Genomic DNA, 7,598 nt, shown 5'->3' on the forward strand with positions numbered 1-7,598 from the left:
TCATAACCCCTCAACAGAACCCATATCATAAAGCTGTTTCTTTAACATGAGCAAAACTGCTTTTAAAGGCGTTTTATGCACACTACAAATAAATATTTATTGTTAAAGATAATACAAATAGGAAAGTCACACTTTTTAACAAAAACACAAAGACTGCAGATAGAACAAGGATTAGAACTCAGTTTCTTAAGTTAACTTACAAGAAATGTTCTCATTTATTAAGTTTTTTATTGCAACAGACAGATGAACTCATATTCTTCAAATGAAGGGCAATGAAATAAAAATATCCCTGTGAAGAAATAAAAATGTTTTACACAGCATATCTGCAAACAGGATTTAAAATAGCCTAGAAAAGCATGACCAGCCAATGGCTCCATTAATAATCTGGTGCATTCTAGAAACTGCAAGTGATGACAGGTTGAATCTGTCAACAGCAACTCATTCAGCTCCTTCCTGTGTGCGTTTGGTCTGAACCAGCCCTGACAGTACCTGAATGCACCGCTGTCTTATCAGGGCTCTCCTCCAGTCCGCTTCGGCTGAGTGGTTCTGCTGCAGCAGCTCAGATCGCTAATGAAACCAGACAAGTACCCTTTTCTTCTTTTTCTACTGCACTAACTCTCAGTGGACCGCTGGCCTCTGATCTCAGGTCAGTGAAAGAGTGTGAGCTGCCAAAGTGTAACAAAGGGGCAGGCTATAGAGCACTGGATCTTTTTTTCCCTTCACCCTTACTCATTCAACGAGCCTTCCAGTAAAATCTTTTTATAGTGTGTCATCATTTAAATGAGCTTTGATGGGACTTGTTTTACAACTGTGCCTAACTAGCAGCAATCTGTGCCTCCTCAGGCTAGTTTTATTCCTGCATCACTGCAATATGGTCTCAGATTTAAGCAAATACTACCAGGAATACACCAGAACGATGACTAATGTGGTAAAGATGATGCCATTCAACTTCATGTTAATCTCATACCAGCTGTTAACACAATCTTATTGTGGGGCTTTTATCAGTAAATATTACAGCTGTTGGCTCAGTTATTTAGAACAACATACTGTTTTGAATACTTACAAAGTATTTTAATCCAACTTTGAAAACTTGCATGTTAATACTAAGACATTAGTTTGTTGTTCCTTAAAACAGAATATGGCTAACGTAAACAGACTCATCTCTGTATATTCACACACATCTGCTAACCCACTGACTGGTTCAACAGAGAAGCAGGTAAAAAGAAAACCATGAAGCCAAAAGGAATCCATGTTGACAGAAATTATAGTACAGGCACAGAAAACATGTGGAAGAAGGATTTCTGGTCAGGTGAGACCCAAATTGAACATTTTAACCTACAAAACAAACCTATGTTTTTGTTGGAAAACCATTGTTATTCATTATCTGGAACACAATGTCTCCTTGATAAAACATGGTGGTAACAGCATCATGCTGTGGGGTTGCATTTCTTTATAAGGGACAGTGATGCTGGTCATAACTCTGGCTCTAGATGTAGATCAAAGTGAATTCATGTGTAAGAATGGTCTAGTCAAAGTTCAGACCTAAATCCAATTGAAAATCCCTGATTTGAAAATTGATGTTTAGAGTAGGGATGAACAATTACCATACCAGTAAACATGAGGCTGGGATTCAAACCCTCAACCTTTCTGCAGTTTTGCCACCAACTATTCCACCAACATTCAGGTTTGTGGCTGCAAACTGACACAACATGCCAAAGTTCAGTAAGTATGAGTGCTAATGCAAAGCACTCTGTGGGCCTTTTCAAAAGAGACCAATTAGCCTAATCACTTTTTCCCCGAAGGTAGGAAAAACCGGAGCACCCGGAGAAAACCTTTGCATTTAAAGAGATGGGATGCATATCAGGAGGCATCCTAACCAGAATTTCCGGCTCAAGAACTCAATGGCCTTGGATTTGGAGGCACCGATCCTCATCCCGGCCACTTCGCACTCGGCTGCGAATCGCTCCAGTGAAGGCTGTAGATCACGACCTGATGAAGGCAGTAGGACCACATCTTCTGCAAAAAGCAGAGATCTGATCTTAAGGCCACCAAATCGGATCCCCTCAACACCTTGGCTGTGCCTAAAAATTCTGTCAATAAAAGTATTGAATAGAATTAGTGACAAAGATTAGCCTTGGCGGAGTCCAACTCTCACTGGAAACGAGCCCGAGGTACTGCCGGCAATGAGGACCGGACTCTGGTCTGTTCCTGAGCTTCTGTAGCTCAGGATCAGATCACCAAGGTCCCTACCTTCAGCTGCCATCCTTTTGACTCTGCACCCCACCAGTTTGTCTCCCCCAAAGGTGGTGAGCCCGTGTGAAGAGGGAATCATGTCTCCTCTTCGGCTGTGCCCGGCTGGGCTCCATGGGTTAAAGCCCAGCCCCAAGGTGTATACGCCTCTTGTATGTGATGCTCACAAATGCAACTCATAATATCTTGTTGCCTTTAACCTCTAATGAGGGAACTTTAACGTTCCCATCAACTGTGGCACGCCTGCCTGATTGACCACTATTTTTTCTCTGCTCAGGTTCCCTGAGGACAATCTTCCTGCCTGAAAGTGTAAATGATGGCATTTCAAGCTTCTTTTTGCTAGGGGGTATTGGGCTAAGGTTTAACTTTTCTATTGTTATGAGCTTGTCTTCTTTCAATTCTGGCTCTAACCTGCCTCCACCCAGAGGCAAGATTCCTTTATAACGAACTGACTTTCCGTCAATGGATGGTAGAAATTTTGCTTGCTGATCGTTGGTCTGTGTTTCATTTTTAGGTATTTCCGCAGCAGTATTATCTTGCACCTTTGTCTCTTTGCTCTTTATGGATTCATTTAAATCCTTGTATTTCTTCTTCTCCCTGTAGTACTTAGTTTTCATTGTATTCACTTGTTCAGTGAGATTTTTAATGCACTCTTGATCCCTATGCCTGTTTTCAGTTAGTGCCTGTACCTGACCATTTAAGGACTGAATTTTCTCCTTCAGCTTTTTCCAATCAAATTCTGTGCGATGAAAACTTCTTTCCTTATCCATGGCTTCTTGCTGTCGTCGTAAGTCTTCTTCCTGTAGTTTTAAGCTTTCTTGCTGTTGTAAGGCTGGGAGAGTTGAGTGGCTCTCGGCCTGCTTCTTCAAGGGTTTTCCCTCCTGGAGAGCTCTTGCCTTCCGATATGACTGATTCCTGTGGGACCTCTGGTTCATTATCTCACTTTCTAACTTTGGGATTGTCTTAAAGTTCAGGTTTTTGTTTTGTCTGTGAGACTCATCTAGCTTTTCCTTGAGTGAACCAATGTTCTGATTTAGATGCACAATTTCTTCCTGAGCTGCTTTCAACTCTTCCTCCACTGCGGTTCTACTCTGATGCTTCTTATCTATTTTTTTAAACCTTTGTATGAAATCCAGAATCACGACGATCAATTCATCTCTACCCATTTGTTTAATTTCGCATTCTGTTAAATAATAAGTGTTAATTGGCAGCATTTTGGCTGTCCGACTGATGTATCACAAAAGCTACGAAAAAATGCACTGTTCAATCCAATATGGAAAACCCAACGTCCGAGCTGCTGGTGCTTGACTTCTGCAAGTTTGATTCAGACCCTGGATATTCAAGGCATCTGTTCCTTGTGATCATAACACTTTGGCATCATCAGATTACATTAGTGGAATAATGTCATGTATACTATGTTGCCAGGCAACAGCAAAGCCAGCTCACTTTCCACCATATTCCTGGGAGGCTTACTGTGTGAAACGATTCTAAAATTCATTAACTCTTATTTGAGGAATTGTTTAAGAGAAGTAGTACTGCTCAGCACGCCACGCTGCCAGAACTCTCTATGGGCTCTTTGCACCTGCCACTCTGACATCACATCCGCATGCGCAAATACGGCTCATTTTTTTTCCTTTTGAGTGACCATGACCGCAAGGAAAGATAAACTCGTATTTCAAAGGCAATTTAAGCAATACCATGAACACTGTTGTGTTCCACGGTGCACAGCGTCTTCTAAATATAACAGTCGTTTAAGTTTTCATGGATTTCCAAGCGATCCTGACTTACAACGATGATGGCTTGTCAATATTCGTCGCAACAACATCAAGCTAACATCGCATAGCAAAGTTTGCAGCCTTCACTTCCCTCCGGATCAGTTTCATCAGCCTAAAACTCCTGGCGGGAGAAGAATGGTTAAAAAAAAGGAGCCGTCCCTGTGCTATTTCAATGGAACAACTTCTGTGTTCAGCCTGGAAGAGCCAGTGTATGGGAAAGAGTGAGCCGCCTGTGGAATGCACGTATGCAGATCACGATTATTGCTCTGTCCCAGAACCAGCTGGCTGGACATGGTAATAAATGAAAACCAGAAATTAAAAGAAGAAATAAAAGCCCTAACAAGCCAGATCGAAGAACTGAAAATCCATTCTACCTTCGGATTACAAAGGTTTGCAGGGTCTGATGATGACATCCGATTTTACACGAGGTATGCATCCACACCGCAACAAACCTTTTTCTTTTTAAAATTTGTGTTACTCGCCCCACCTCTGGTTTCTTAATTAAATATGTCTGAACTCAAAAATACAATACACAAAAATTATGGGGCTTCTCGTGCTTCCTCATGCTTCGGAAGCAAAAAGCCTGAACCGTAATCTCCCCGTTACTTGGTCTCTGTTTGACACTAACGACAAAAAACACACATTAAAGCAATAAGCTTAAAAATGAATACAAAATAACGTAAGAACATTGTCCGTTAGAAAGAATAAGAATGTTTAGATATTTAAATAGTACAATTGTATTAGTAAAATGTCCGAGAATATTGCCTATTAACATAAGCTAAAGCAAGCCACGAAGTTTAAAGAACTTTAAAGTAAGACTCACCTTCATATCCATGAATGTATGACGATACGTACATCTTAAAACCTTTTTCCAGTTTGCTTGATGGGGCTTTAGATCCCACCTTACAAATACCATGTTCATCGTTAATTGTTAGCATTGGCAAGCCCTGCAAACACCGACTGTAAAATGACATCTTCAATAGACCGGACAAAAATGAGCCGCTTTTCCCCGAACGCGGAAGCTGAGGTGCAAAGAGCCCATTCCTGGGAAGCTTACTGTGGAAACGATTATGAGTCTTACTTCCGGCGCCCACCGGACGTAGCGGCATTTTACTGTAATTTGTAGGGTTTTTTGTTCATCTATATTCATGATAGAAGTTACATCTCTCTTTTCAGTTACTGTACAATGTTTGGTAAAACTTGTTCACGGAGACGCCATCTGCCATCAGAGAGCTGCTCAGTTCAGAGGACATGTGACGGACGTGTATGTCGATGGCTAGTCGCCCCCTCACTGACTATGTGCTCCGGTCAGAGAACAGCTGCGACTCAGGTGATGTTATGGGTTTTATTGATAAGCATTTGTGTCTGTGTGTGTGTGTGTGTGTGTGTGGTCTCTGCAAGATAAACATATACAGAAAGAGTAATTAGAATATTGTACATCTAAATTCCACGTATGCATATACAAATTCTAATGTATGCAAAATATTCGATTTCAGGTAGAATCAAATACACATCCGGTTACATTAACAATATATATAATTGTAATTGCAATTCAGTAACACTTCAGTAACATTAATGTAACAAGGAAGAGAATTACTGCAAGTAACAAGTAATAACAGGATAATAATATAGGTGAGAACTAGGCACTCAAAGTGTTAATACAGAGCATATAGATGCAGTACACTTAATGACCACAGGGTGGCGCATAAAGACCACGAATGGTAGAAGCGGTTCTTCCCGCCGCAAGATCGAGAAAATGATTATCCACTCGAACATACCAGCTCCATAAGCGCTCGATGCTACATTTGGAAGCTAGTTTACCGTCCTGAACATCTTCAGAATAGTAGAAATAACACTACAATTCAGAGTACTGCCAGACAACTCTCAAACTGAACTATTCTTGTAACGTTAAACCAAGAAATGAGCGTTTAGCCAGGCATTTAAGAAATAGGCATTTCCTCATCAAAATGCGTTGGAGCTCGCGGTAACCAAGGTTACACGGTTGCCGAACTAAACAGCGTGTAAGAAACACGAGCGGATGAAATGAATTATGTACTTACATTGTCATCAACGCACACGTACACACAAAGAATTCAACATTTTAGTGAGGTGCTGGAACAGAACTGCATGTGTCTGCTAGTGAAGCACACTGAAAGTCAAGAGTCATGAATACGCGCAGGCGCGTGGTACATCCCCAATAATGTCTCTGACGTCACGACGCTGGCTCCAGCAAGGAGTTTTCCACAGGACAGTTTGTGCGTTTAATCACGGGGAGCGACAGGAACACAGCGTTAAGTTTGGTAATGGAGTGACGGTGAATTAGCAGCGCTGCTAGCAGCTCGTCTCTCTGAAGAACCGACTTTAACAAAGAGAAAAGCAGAGAAGCTGGTCAGAGTTCAGAGCTGCATGTTTGTGCCAACAGTGTAAAACAGCAGAAATACATAATATTAGCTTGGTGTGATGTGAATTTGAGTTTTCATTTGGATTTAAAAAGTCATAAAGTTCATGATCTGAATCTTTATCATTATGTTTGGGCCAGCAATACATTTCTATAGTACAAAAAAATATATCTGGGTTTATTTAGTCCATCACAACCAGAACGTCGAGGTTCTCCGTTGCTGAGTGTCGCTGCAAATAAGCGGAGAAAAGACCGCAGCTGTCCGTAACCCGGAGAATCTCCCCATTGGACCGGAACCGAACCGAACTGAACCGAACCACACATTAATCTGTTCTAGAGAACAACTTGCCACTAGAAAGGGCCGTAAGATGCCCCTGTGGAACTCGGGTAACTGCTGTGCTCTAATAATTAGACCAAACTTAATTTGTGGCAGCAACAGGTGTGTTTTGAACGTGCTCCCGAAACCAAAAAGACAGTGTTTCTGTGATAAGAGGTAGTTTTCATAGCCTACCGACAGATAAGGAAACAAAAAGAATTCAGCTAAAAATTCTAAACTTGGAGAGAGAACCCAAAATGCTTTATGTGCTCGTTTCATTGTGTGGACAAAAAGCCAATGGAAGGAAACCCGCATAGGCATCCGAAGCAATTGAGTCAGTGAAGTAGCTAGATATGCTAACATTGAGTGAAATAAATGAAATTTTCGTATTCAACATTATAAACAAACAAAAAAAAGCTCCTTGAATAGAAAAGAAAAAGAAAACTCAGTTAAACTGATTACCACAAAATGATGTTGAGCAGCAGGTCCTGTTACAAAGTCTACATCTCCACCTTAGTCAGTATAGGTACCTTCCAGTCCGATTTGGCGTCCATCAGTAGGCCACCTTCCCGGCTCCCCTGGCTTGATCAATCTGCAGCCACAGACGATTTCCCTCCTCCCAGGTTTCTTTGGGTAGCATTTTAGCAAACCGGATGCCCAGTTCTTTGCAATAAGTGGATTTTTTTGGTCTTCTTCCAGATTTCTTCCTTCAATAATCTTCGTGTAAATAGCACAATAACGGTTCTGTTTGTTCTCCATCCTTCGTCCCAGTCGATGAACAACATGCACGTCCCCCTTCAGCCTTGATGCAGATTCAGGAACGATGTGCTTCAGAGTACATATGACTAAAGCCCTGATG

The sequence above is a fragment of the Xiphophorus couchianus genome, chromosome 18, assembly GCF_001444195.1.
Source record: "Xiphophorus couchianus chromosome 18, X_couchianus-1.0, whole genome shotgun sequence".
NCBI classification, from domain to species: domain Eukaryota; kingdom Metazoa; phylum Chordata; class Actinopteri; order Cyprinodontiformes; family Poeciliidae; genus Xiphophorus; species Xiphophorus couchianus.